The sequence below is a fragment of the Perognathus longimembris genome, chromosome 13 (assembly GCF_023159225.1).
Source record: "Perognathus longimembris pacificus isolate PPM17 chromosome 13, ASM2315922v1, whole genome shotgun sequence".
NCBI classification, from domain to species: domain Eukaryota; kingdom Metazoa; phylum Chordata; class Mammalia; order Rodentia; family Heteromyidae; genus Perognathus; species Perognathus longimembris.
Window position 1 is genome coordinate 49,803,394 of NC_063173.1, and position 10,474 is coordinate 49,813,867.

Here is a 10,474-nt window from a genome sequence, read left to right on the forward strand (position 1 = left end):
TATAATGATTATAATCAAACAGCTCTGGAATACACACATACACAATGATAATTACAATTAAATATCTCTGGAAAAATCATATCCCGAAAGAATGAAAGAGACAGTTTCAAAGTTATTTGAAACTTTAGACTTCACTATTTGGAGAACTTCAGTTATGATTATTAGATTTCAAGTACATATTGGGCATAAAAACCCACTTCGAGTAAATTTTGCTGGATTACTGGGATTTGCTTAAAGATAGGTTACATTTAACTGGAGAATGACTCAAGTGGAAGAATACTTGCCTAACAAGTGTGAGTTCCTGAGTTCAAACCCCAGTACTGTCAAAAAAAAATCCTTCCAAAATGGAGAAATTAAAATATTCCAAGCATTTCTAACATATGACACTGTAACCTCTCTGTACATCACTTTGACAATAAATAAGAAAAAAAACAGTAAATAAAAAAAGACAAACCGATGCAACAGCAATACTTACAAAACTATATGGTGTAAAGCAACTGTACAACTCATGGGGGGGGAGAGGGAAACGGGGAAAGGGAAGGTGGGGGGAAAAATGAGGGAGGAGGTAACAAGTTGGATAAGAAATGTACTCACTGCCTTACATATGAAATTGTAACCCCTGTACATCACTTTAACAATAAAGAAATGATAAAAAATATTCCAAGCAAATAAACAAAAAGCAAGAGGTTTTGTTGCTGAATGTGCTCTAGAAGAAATTCTAAAGGCAGCCTTTCAGAAGATATTTTATATATAAATATATAACATATAAATTTATAAGTCTGTTTCCTTCTTAATTGACTTAAAAGGTAACTACATAAAGCAGTGATTATACATGTGTGTTGATGGGTACACAATGTATAAATATATAGTTTAAATGAGACACATTCCTAAATAACTAATGGGCCAAAGAGAAAATCACAAAAGAAATTAAAAAAATACTTTGAGATGAAAATTAAAAAAAGAGAAATACTTTCAGATGATTGAAAAGGAAAACCACGACAAAACTTGAGCAATGTGGAAAATAATGGAAAAGCATAGATATCAGAATAGTTATTTGGTTTCTGCAGTGGGAAAGTTGTCGCTAGGATTTCAGCCTCTAAGGGCTTCTTTCACCACTAGCTACCACACTGCTTATGCCTGTATCAACTTCCAGGCTCATTTGTGTGGGCAGACTGTGTCCTGCTGTCCTGAGCATAGCTGTGGGATTCAGTATTGCAACCTCCTTGATCACCTTAGACTGAGGAATTCCCTCAGGGACATAACTGCAGTGCAACTTCAGGGTGTTATCACAGCATTTAGTGTCCTTCATGTGCCGGTTCATTATTCTCAAGGATTTTTTCTTTTTAGAGAAGTCCTTTACTACAGACAGTATTACTGATATTTCCAATATTTGTAATCATAAAATATGGGCTTTTAATGAACCCATGTTCACTCAGGGAAAAGAATGAATCAGGTGAACATATGTTTTTAATAGACTAATATTCCCAAGTATCTGTTTGTTTATTTTTTTTAATAATTAATTCCTGGGAGGGAAAAACCTTAGTTGGAAGGGTATGCTTTTCAAAAATATATAAAGTCCTCAGTATCCTCTTGTATGCACTATGATGCTAGAAGAAATTGTTTATTCATGAAAGGGCAGAATTGGCTGAATCAGAAGATTCTCTCTGGTACATGAAGACTTGATGTGAGTTACAAAGGGATTGGAGAGTTTGAAAATACTTGGCAAATCGACTTGAAAAAATATCTGTATTATCTTGACATTGCTTACTTATTGTAATGTTGTGTAGCCATTGGAGATTTCCGAATCACATAATACACAAAGTGTTTTGAATGGTGATGTGTAATATGTATAATTCCTTTGTGTTTCTGAATACACTGGACATTCTCAACAACAGAAGCAATCACAGTAAGCTACCTAAGGTTGCTGGTTTTTAATCATATTTATCATAGTTCCAATTTTTCCCATAAGGGGCTACTAATTAACATCGTTGAAGCATTAGTTTATGACCATGTTCAGATATTTTAGGATATTATTCAGATATGTTTGCCTTATTATTATATACTAATAAAAGAGAAAGAAATATTTTCTCTTCATCTGTACATATGGCTATTCTCTACAAAATATATAGAAAAGATTTGCAATTTGTCGACTTGCAAGAACCAGTTTCTAGCACTTGAATACAGAGTAGAGTCATGGGGGAGTCACTGAATTGTTTCCCAAGAATGATTTAGTTAAATGTGTCTGTATACAATAATTCATTTTCTTTAAACAATGCTCTGACTTTGATAATTCCTAGGGATGAAAGGGAAAATATCACATTTTCCTGATAGGAAGAGATATGAATATAAATAGAATAATAAACAAGAAACAGAATTTGAATTTTGTTTTTCTGTGTGGTGTGTGTGTGAGTGTGCGCGTGTGTATGTGTTTTTGTGCTGGTCCTGGGGCTTGAACCCAGGGTCTCCAGGATGCTGTCTTTGAGCTTTTTTGTTCAAGGCTAACCCTGTACTACATAAGCCAGATCTCTACTTCTGGCTTCCTGGTGGTTCACTGGAAATAACAGTGTCACAGGCTTACCTGTCCTGGCTGGCTTCAAACATGGTCCTTTGTTCTTGGCCTCCTGAACAGCTAAGATTACAGGGGTGAGCCAGAGTTGCTTATCTGCGAGTGGGTGGTGGTGGTGGTGCAAGGGGAGAGGACATAGATGTATGAAAGGGGGAAAGAAGAGGAGAATACAGAAAAGAATTCATTGTAGGTATCACAAATAAAGAAAAGCAAGGGAAAATATGGGTTAAATGGGAGGGTAAAAATGTTGAACTGAGAGAAACAGATCAAGATGCATTGTGTTCATTAACTGCTTCTTTAAGTAGCAAAAAATGTGTGTTTTGAGTTGATTACATTTCTAGCCAGGTGAAGTGTTTGCTTATGCTATAGAGGATCACGTACCCGAAGGATGAATGAAGTTTTGTGTCCTTAAACTCAGACCCAGCTGCCTTGGATAATCAAAACATTTATAAATGACAGTATACCAGTGTTATAATATTGTATTAGGTGAAATAATACATATAAATCACTTAATGCAATGCTGAGTATATGACATCAGTAAAAACATACAGGAATTGTGAGGTGGACAAAAACCCCTCTATGTGTAACTCATAGTTATACCATAGAATAGCAGAGTTTCAGTAGAAGGTTCATTTTTGATTACTTGAAAATGTGGAATTTAAATAAGTAATGATGTTTCCCCTATCTAGAAGGAAGTTTGGATCTCTAAATTGTAGATTTAGAGTCCTTTCATGGAGATTCTTTCTTGCTTTTCTGCAAAACTATGAGCATGAAAGGATTTAAATGAAACTGTAACCTCTCTGTACATCACTTTGACAATAAATAAGACAAAAAAAGAAAGGATTTCAGTGCTAATGAGTACACTATTGATCATTGGACCAGGACAAAAAAAGGAAATTGACTTTGTGTTTAAAATTTCCAATTAATATTGAAGAAATCAATTTTGTTTGTGCTTGGGTCTGTCTAGTTTGTGGGGGAAGAGATGGAAGATGAAAATTATGGGAGAGAATATATTCAGATTCCTCCAAGATGTTTTAAAGATTAAAAGGATCAAATAATATTAACCCGTGAGTCACTTTGGGGTTTTCTAGTTTAGTTTGGATCATAAAATGTAATCTTTGGCACAGACTGAAGATAGAAAAACCTATTAGTCCATTGTTGCATTTCCCAATGGCTTTCACCTCTAGAGGAGAACTGACAATTAGAAGTGCACTCAGTTTTATTCTCAGGGCACCAGCCCCTGGAAGGATTCTCTGACATGTTCAACTATCCATGAGCTAGGCCATGATCCCAGGTTTGGAGCTCTAAGGTAAGTTTCCCAGCAAAGTGTTCGTACGGTCATGTAGAGCAGGTGTTCTTTCTGTGTAAATTATTATATATTGTGCCCATCCCAGGCTTGGAGAGTTAGGGTAAGCTTCCCAGCAAAGTGTTCATAGGGTCATGTAGAGCAGTCTTTCTTTCTATGTAAATTATTATATATTGTGTCCATCCATAAAGGAAACGATTCATCTTTTTGTGTTTAAAAAATACCTTGAGGGGCTCATGCCTGTAATACCAGCTACTCAGGTGGCTGAAGTCTGAGAATTGCAGTCCAAAGCCAGCCTGGGCAGGAAAGTCCATGAGACTCTTATCTCCAATTAACTGCCAGAAAACCGGAAATGGCACTGTGGCTCAAATGGTAGAGCTCTAGCCTTGAGCAAAAAGAGGCTCAGGGACAGCGCCCAGACTGACAAAAACAAAAACTATATCTTGACTTTTGTGTTTTAAGGATACATAAAAATTATTTTCTTTCTCGTTCTTTCTTTCTTTCTCTCTCTTTTTTCTTCTTTTTCTGTCTATTTCTCCCTCCCTCCCCTTCCTTCCTTCCCTTCCTTCCTTCCTTCCTTCCTTCCTTCCTTCCTTCCTTCCTTCCTTCCTTCCTTCCTTCCTTCCTTCCTTCCTTCCTTCCTTCCTTCCTTCCTTCCTTCCTTCCTTCCCTCCCTCTCTTTCTCCCTCCCTCTCTTTCTCCCTCCCTTCCTTGTAGTAGGGCTTGAATTCAGGACCCTGCACTTGTTTTTTTTCCACTCAACCTGGCACTCTACCACTTGAGCCACCTCCATTTTAAGGTTTTTGTTGGTAATTTCATATGGGTCTTATAGCCTTTTCTGGCTTTGAACCAGATAATCTGATCTCAGCCTACTAAGTAGCTAGGATGACAGATATAACTAAAAGAGCGTAGATAACAGTTTTTTTTCTTTTTTTAAATTATAATGAAATTGAGGTCTTAGAAATAATGATATTTTTAAAAATGTTTTTATTATCTTAAGTTGTTGTAGGAAAGAGTTTTCATTCAACAAAGCAGTCAACACAGCACATCTTGATCTGTGTCATTGCCTTCAACATCTTCATTTGACACTTAAGCCAAACACTACTCACCCTATCTCTGTCAGTCTAGAATGATAGACATGTGCCACTATTCTTGGCTAATCTTACAATTAACAATGGCAAAACTAGGTTTAGAATACTACCTTAAAGTTTATTGTTCATTTTCATCAAAAAAATGAGAATAAGTTGGGTGCTGGTAGCTCATGCCTGCAATTCTAGTTACTCAGGAGGCTGATATCTGAGGATCACAGCTGAAAGCCAGCCCCAGCAGGAAAGGCCATGAGACCCTTATAAGTGGTGCTGTGGCTCCCTTGATAGAGCACTAGCCTTGAGCACCAAGAGGCTCAGGGGTTAGTGCCCAGACCCTGAATTCACAGTCCAGCACCGTTTATAAAAAATGAGAATACATTTTGTAATAAATACTTCATGGTTGATTAGTCTATTGGGTCATTTTATGATTCTTCTCTTCCTTTTCCCCCTTTCTTTTCAAATCAACTTTACTACACAGATGGAGACGGAGAGGAATGTGACTGAATTCATTTTAATGGAGATTACACAGAACTCCCACATGCAGAGAGCAGTGTTTGTGAATTTTTTGCTTCTGTACATAATAACCCTATTGAGCAACCTTCTCATTGAGGTGACCGTTATTCACAGCGCGGTGCTGAGCTCCCCTATGTATTTCTGCTTGGGCCACCTTTCCGATAGACATGATTTACACCTCTTCATCGGCTCCTAAGCTGATTGCAGACTCTCTTCAAGAGAAGAAAATCATCTCCTTTACAGGGTGTATGGCTCAGGTCTACGCAGAGCATATTTTTGGTGCTACTGAGATCATCCTGCTCACGGTGATGGCCTATGACCGCTATGTAGCCATCTGCAAAACCCCTGCACTACGGGACCATCATGAATTACAAGCTATGTATTCTCCTGGTTGGAGTGGCCCGGACCAGAGGATTCCTCCATGCAACCATTCAGATCCTCTTCACGGTCTGGCTGCCCTTCTGTGGTCCCAATGTCATAGATCATTTTATGTGTCACTTGTACCCCTTGTTGGAGCTCGTCTGTGTGGACACCCACACATTCGGGCTCTTTGATGCTACCAACATCTGCCTGTTTAACTTTCTCCTCTTGATGGGATCCTATGTGGTCATCTTGCATTCTCTAAAGAACTATAGCTCAGAGGGGAGGCGCAAAGCCCTCTCCACTTGTGTGTCCCACATGATTGTAGTTTTCTTATTTTTTGTACCCTGCTTATTTGTGTATCTGTGCCCAGTGACCACTTTGGCCATTGATAAAGCCCTTGCTGTATTTTATACTATGGTGTCCCCTATGTTAAACTCTTTAATCTATTCCTTTACAAATACGGAGATAAAAAATGCAATAAGGAAGCTCTGAAGAAAAAAAGTGACTTCTGATAATAATTAACTAGGACCATTGAACATTGTACCAAACATAATGTAATCCAAACTTCTTGACATACATATATATACATTTATAAATATATGAATTCTTGTGATGTATATTCCTATATGTATATATACTTGTCATATATATATTTATTGGGTAGTATTGGGATTTGAACTCAGGTCTTATGTACTCTCTGGAAGGTGCTCTATCCCTTGAACCACACCCCCACATTCTTTTGTAAATAAATACACCACTTTCAACAAGGAGCTGGATATTAATTGAAGACAGCTATTTAGGCATAAAATTGAACTATAATCTTGACTTATTGTCTCTCATCTCATACTTTTGCTGCTACTTACTACATCATAGTCAATAAACAATTATAAATGAACTTGAAATTGAGAATATCTCTAGAAGCTAAAATTATAGGAATCTCGGATAGTGAGTTGATAATAAAATAATCTTATGAAACATGGAGATGTAATTTATAACTGGTTATTGAAAAAAGCATGTCTGATAGAAGTAATGCAATATTATTACCTTTTCTTTGTGCCAATGCCAGGGCTTAAACTCAGAGCTTTGAAATCTTTCTTGACTTTTTAGCTCAAATTTGGCAATCCATCACAAGAGCTACACCCATGCCTCTGCCCTTTTGCTGGCTAATTGGCAATGAGAGTCTCATGGACTTTTCTGCCAGGGCTGGCTAGAACCACTATCCTCAGATCTCAACCTATTGAATAGCTAGGATTATAGGCAGGGGCCACCAGTGCTGGGCTATCCTTACTTTTCACAACACACTTTTTAGGATATCAAAGCTCAGTATAGTACTATTTGACCAATCCTCATGTTAATGATAGTACTAAGATATAAACTCAGGTATGATCCTTTATTCTATATACTTTTGCTTATTGTAGAGCCCTATGTAAAAATTGCATGGTAGCAGATTGCTGTAGTTTTTAAAACCATAAAACATATAATTGTAATGAATAAGAACATAATTTGTGGTGGTTTGATTCTGAGGTATACACTCATACCTGTTAAACACTTACACTGAAGATGCAGAGACAGGGGGATGAGCCATTATGTGGAGGTGGTTTTGCAGAGGAGATTTGAATAGAAGTGTTATTAAATGTTTAACTGAACTTCAAGGTAAGTGTATCATTTGTCCAAATATGAAGAATCTAGTCTCTGACTCTTTACCAAAATAGCTGAAGTCTCTAGGTGTCAGATTTTGGCAAGAATGAGCATGAGTAAGAAGGCAAAACTATGAACTAAGAAGGCAAGACTACGAACAAACACAAAATTTTGTAACAACTGGGAACAAAACCAGAATTAATATCCAAATATATTTATTTCAAATTGAAATAATATGTAAATCAAAAAAAACATGTTACTTAGCACAAGATACCCAGGACATTTATACACATGTACAAATCACATTTTCTTTGTCCATTTATCCCTTAATGAACTCTTAGGTATAGTCTGTACTTTGGCTACTGTAACTAGCACTTTAATAGGCTATAAGGAGATAAATATGACTGTGAGATACTGCTTTCATATTCTTTGAATATCTTCCCTGGCATACAATTTCTGGATCAGATGATAGTTTCAGTTTAAGTGTTTTCAGGAATCTCTTTCCCATTTTTTTCGTAACGGTTGTACCAATTTGGGTTCCATGAAGAGCTTTCAAATGTCCGCTCTCCACAACATCCTGCGCAACACTCATTATCTTTTGTGTTTTTGATCAAAGACATGGTAACAGGTATGAAGTGATACCTCATTGCGACTTTGACTTTTATTTCCCTGATTATTAGAGATGATGAGATTTTTCCATTTTGTTGGCCATTTCTATATGTTCTTTGAGAAATGTTTTTGTAGGTCTTTTTTCTATTGGTGGAAAATATTGATTTACTTTTGCTACTTATTGAGCTTTCAAAAATATATTTGGAGTATTATACTTTTATTGTACATATATACATATAGTAGCTATTTTCTCCCATTGTGTGGGTAGTCTAAATTCTGTTCACTTTTTTCTTTCTTGTACTGAAGCTCCTGATATTGATGAAATTCCATTTTTTTCTATTTTTGGTTTTGTTAAATCATTTAGCCCAGTAACCTTGAGTACACAGTGTATCATTTCATTCTTTTTGAGCTTCTTAAATGTTCTTTAAAATGTCTGCAGGAGCCCTGACCCTTTTTTGAACTATGGGTCCTGCAAAACAAACCCACAATGAGATAACATTCTGTATTTATTTAATCTACAGAATGAGAAAGACTGAAAGTCCTACCTGATCTAGAGGTTATAGGCCAATGTGATTCTGACATGCCATTTTTTTTATTTTCAAAAATTTGCATTTCTCTCCTAAAGGTATCATCCTCTCTTTGGTCTCACTTTGAGTGAGTGTCTAGAATCCTGTATAATTTATCATATCTCAGTGTATTTTTTATGTAACTTCTGCATACCAGAGAGAACATGCACTAAATTAACATGACTTGTTCTAGTTCTACCCATTTCCCTGCAAATGATATCATTTTATCCTTTCTAATGGTGGGGTAAAATTCCATTGTGTATAGGTACCATATTTTTTGGATCCACACATCTATTGTGGACATCTGGTCCATTTCTATATCTTGGCTATCGTGAATAGTGTAAAACACCACCTTTGAAAGTGAATATAAGAACAATTACTTTGGAAACAATTTGGCATTGTTCAGTAATCTTGAGCATGCACTTTTGACTGATAGACTTAACTTTTACTGGTAATTATATATTAGTTCTCTGATAATTGGCATACTTAGGGATGTGCGCAGAGTCTTCAGTTAATATTGAAATAATGGAAACCACCAGAATTCTGAAAACCCACATCTATGGTGTTTCTGATCCATTTTCACTAGTGCCCATATTTATCCAGTGATTTAGGCCAGAAATTCATGGATCTGCTTTAATATTCACAAATAAATAAAAGGTCTTTTGTATACAGGTCTTTTGTTTATAACTAGCACACATTTTTGTACACTTGTATTTCTCATTGTTCTTTTTTTTTTCTTTTTGTACTTGCCTAGATGTAATGCCTGAGATGGGCATTTTAATGCAATGAGTTATAAGGAGAGGGGGTCATTCACTGAACAAGAGTGTCTTTCTTCTGATTTTCTATAGCAGTGTCCAAAGGACAGGGTGATGAGCTGTGAGTAGTCCAGACTCACGACACTTGGAGCATGAATGCACTGACCTGGGGGAACAGATTTGACCTGGCTGAAACAGCATCTACTGCAGTCTGTATCTTCATTGACAGCACCACGGTTCAGCACCCCACATTTTGTATTTTCAATCTGTTTCCGATCCTCAGCTTGCATTATCACTCTAAAAGTCAAATAGAACTGCATCAGTTTCTAGCTTGAAAATATTTTTAATGTGTTTTCATGTCTGCATGAAGCCTTAGGTCCATTATGAGAAGTTTATTCCTGTTCCTGTCTCTCGTTTCTTGGCTTACTATTTCCTTTTGTTTTCTACAGGCATGTAGTCCAATTCCTAGACATAGTCCTACCTCAGTCTCATGTCTATGTACTCTATTGGGCTCAAATATCAATGTACTTGATATGTCCTTGGGCTCAAAATGACTAATAAATGAGAGACATAAGGAATGATTAGAATACATGTTTTCCGAAATTGCGGTCGCCATAGTATATTTTAAATATATATATGTTAAATATATATACACGCACACACACACACACACACACACACACACACACATATATATTACTTTTGGCCCTAGTAATTATATATATTTATGGCGTACCTTGTGACACTTCAATGCATGCATACAATGTGTGATGGGAAATGACATATATATGTGGTGATAAATACACCACTCTGTAGATGTGTTCAGATGGGAATAGACAAAATCCTTTCTACTAGCTATTTTGAACTATTCAATTAATTGCTGTAAACTGTGCTTATCAGAAGTGTAGAACCTTAGAAATGATTCCATCTATGCGGCTTCATCCCTAGACCCATAAGCCATTCTCCCTTCCACCTTGCCCTTTCCAAGTAGAACCATGTTTTCTAAACTTTTCATTAGAGAAAATATTATTAAAGTAAACTCCTTTAAAGAAAAATATAGAAAATGTCTT

General features: G+C 36.4%; 1 pseudogene; it reads left to right on the forward strand.

Annotated features, from left to right (window-relative positions):
* The first annotated feature begins 5,426 nt into the window (after window positions 1-5,426).
* Window positions 5,427-6,358, forward strand: LOC125361928 (annotated as a pseudogene).
* Window positions 6,359-10,474: the final 4,116 nt, after the last annotated feature.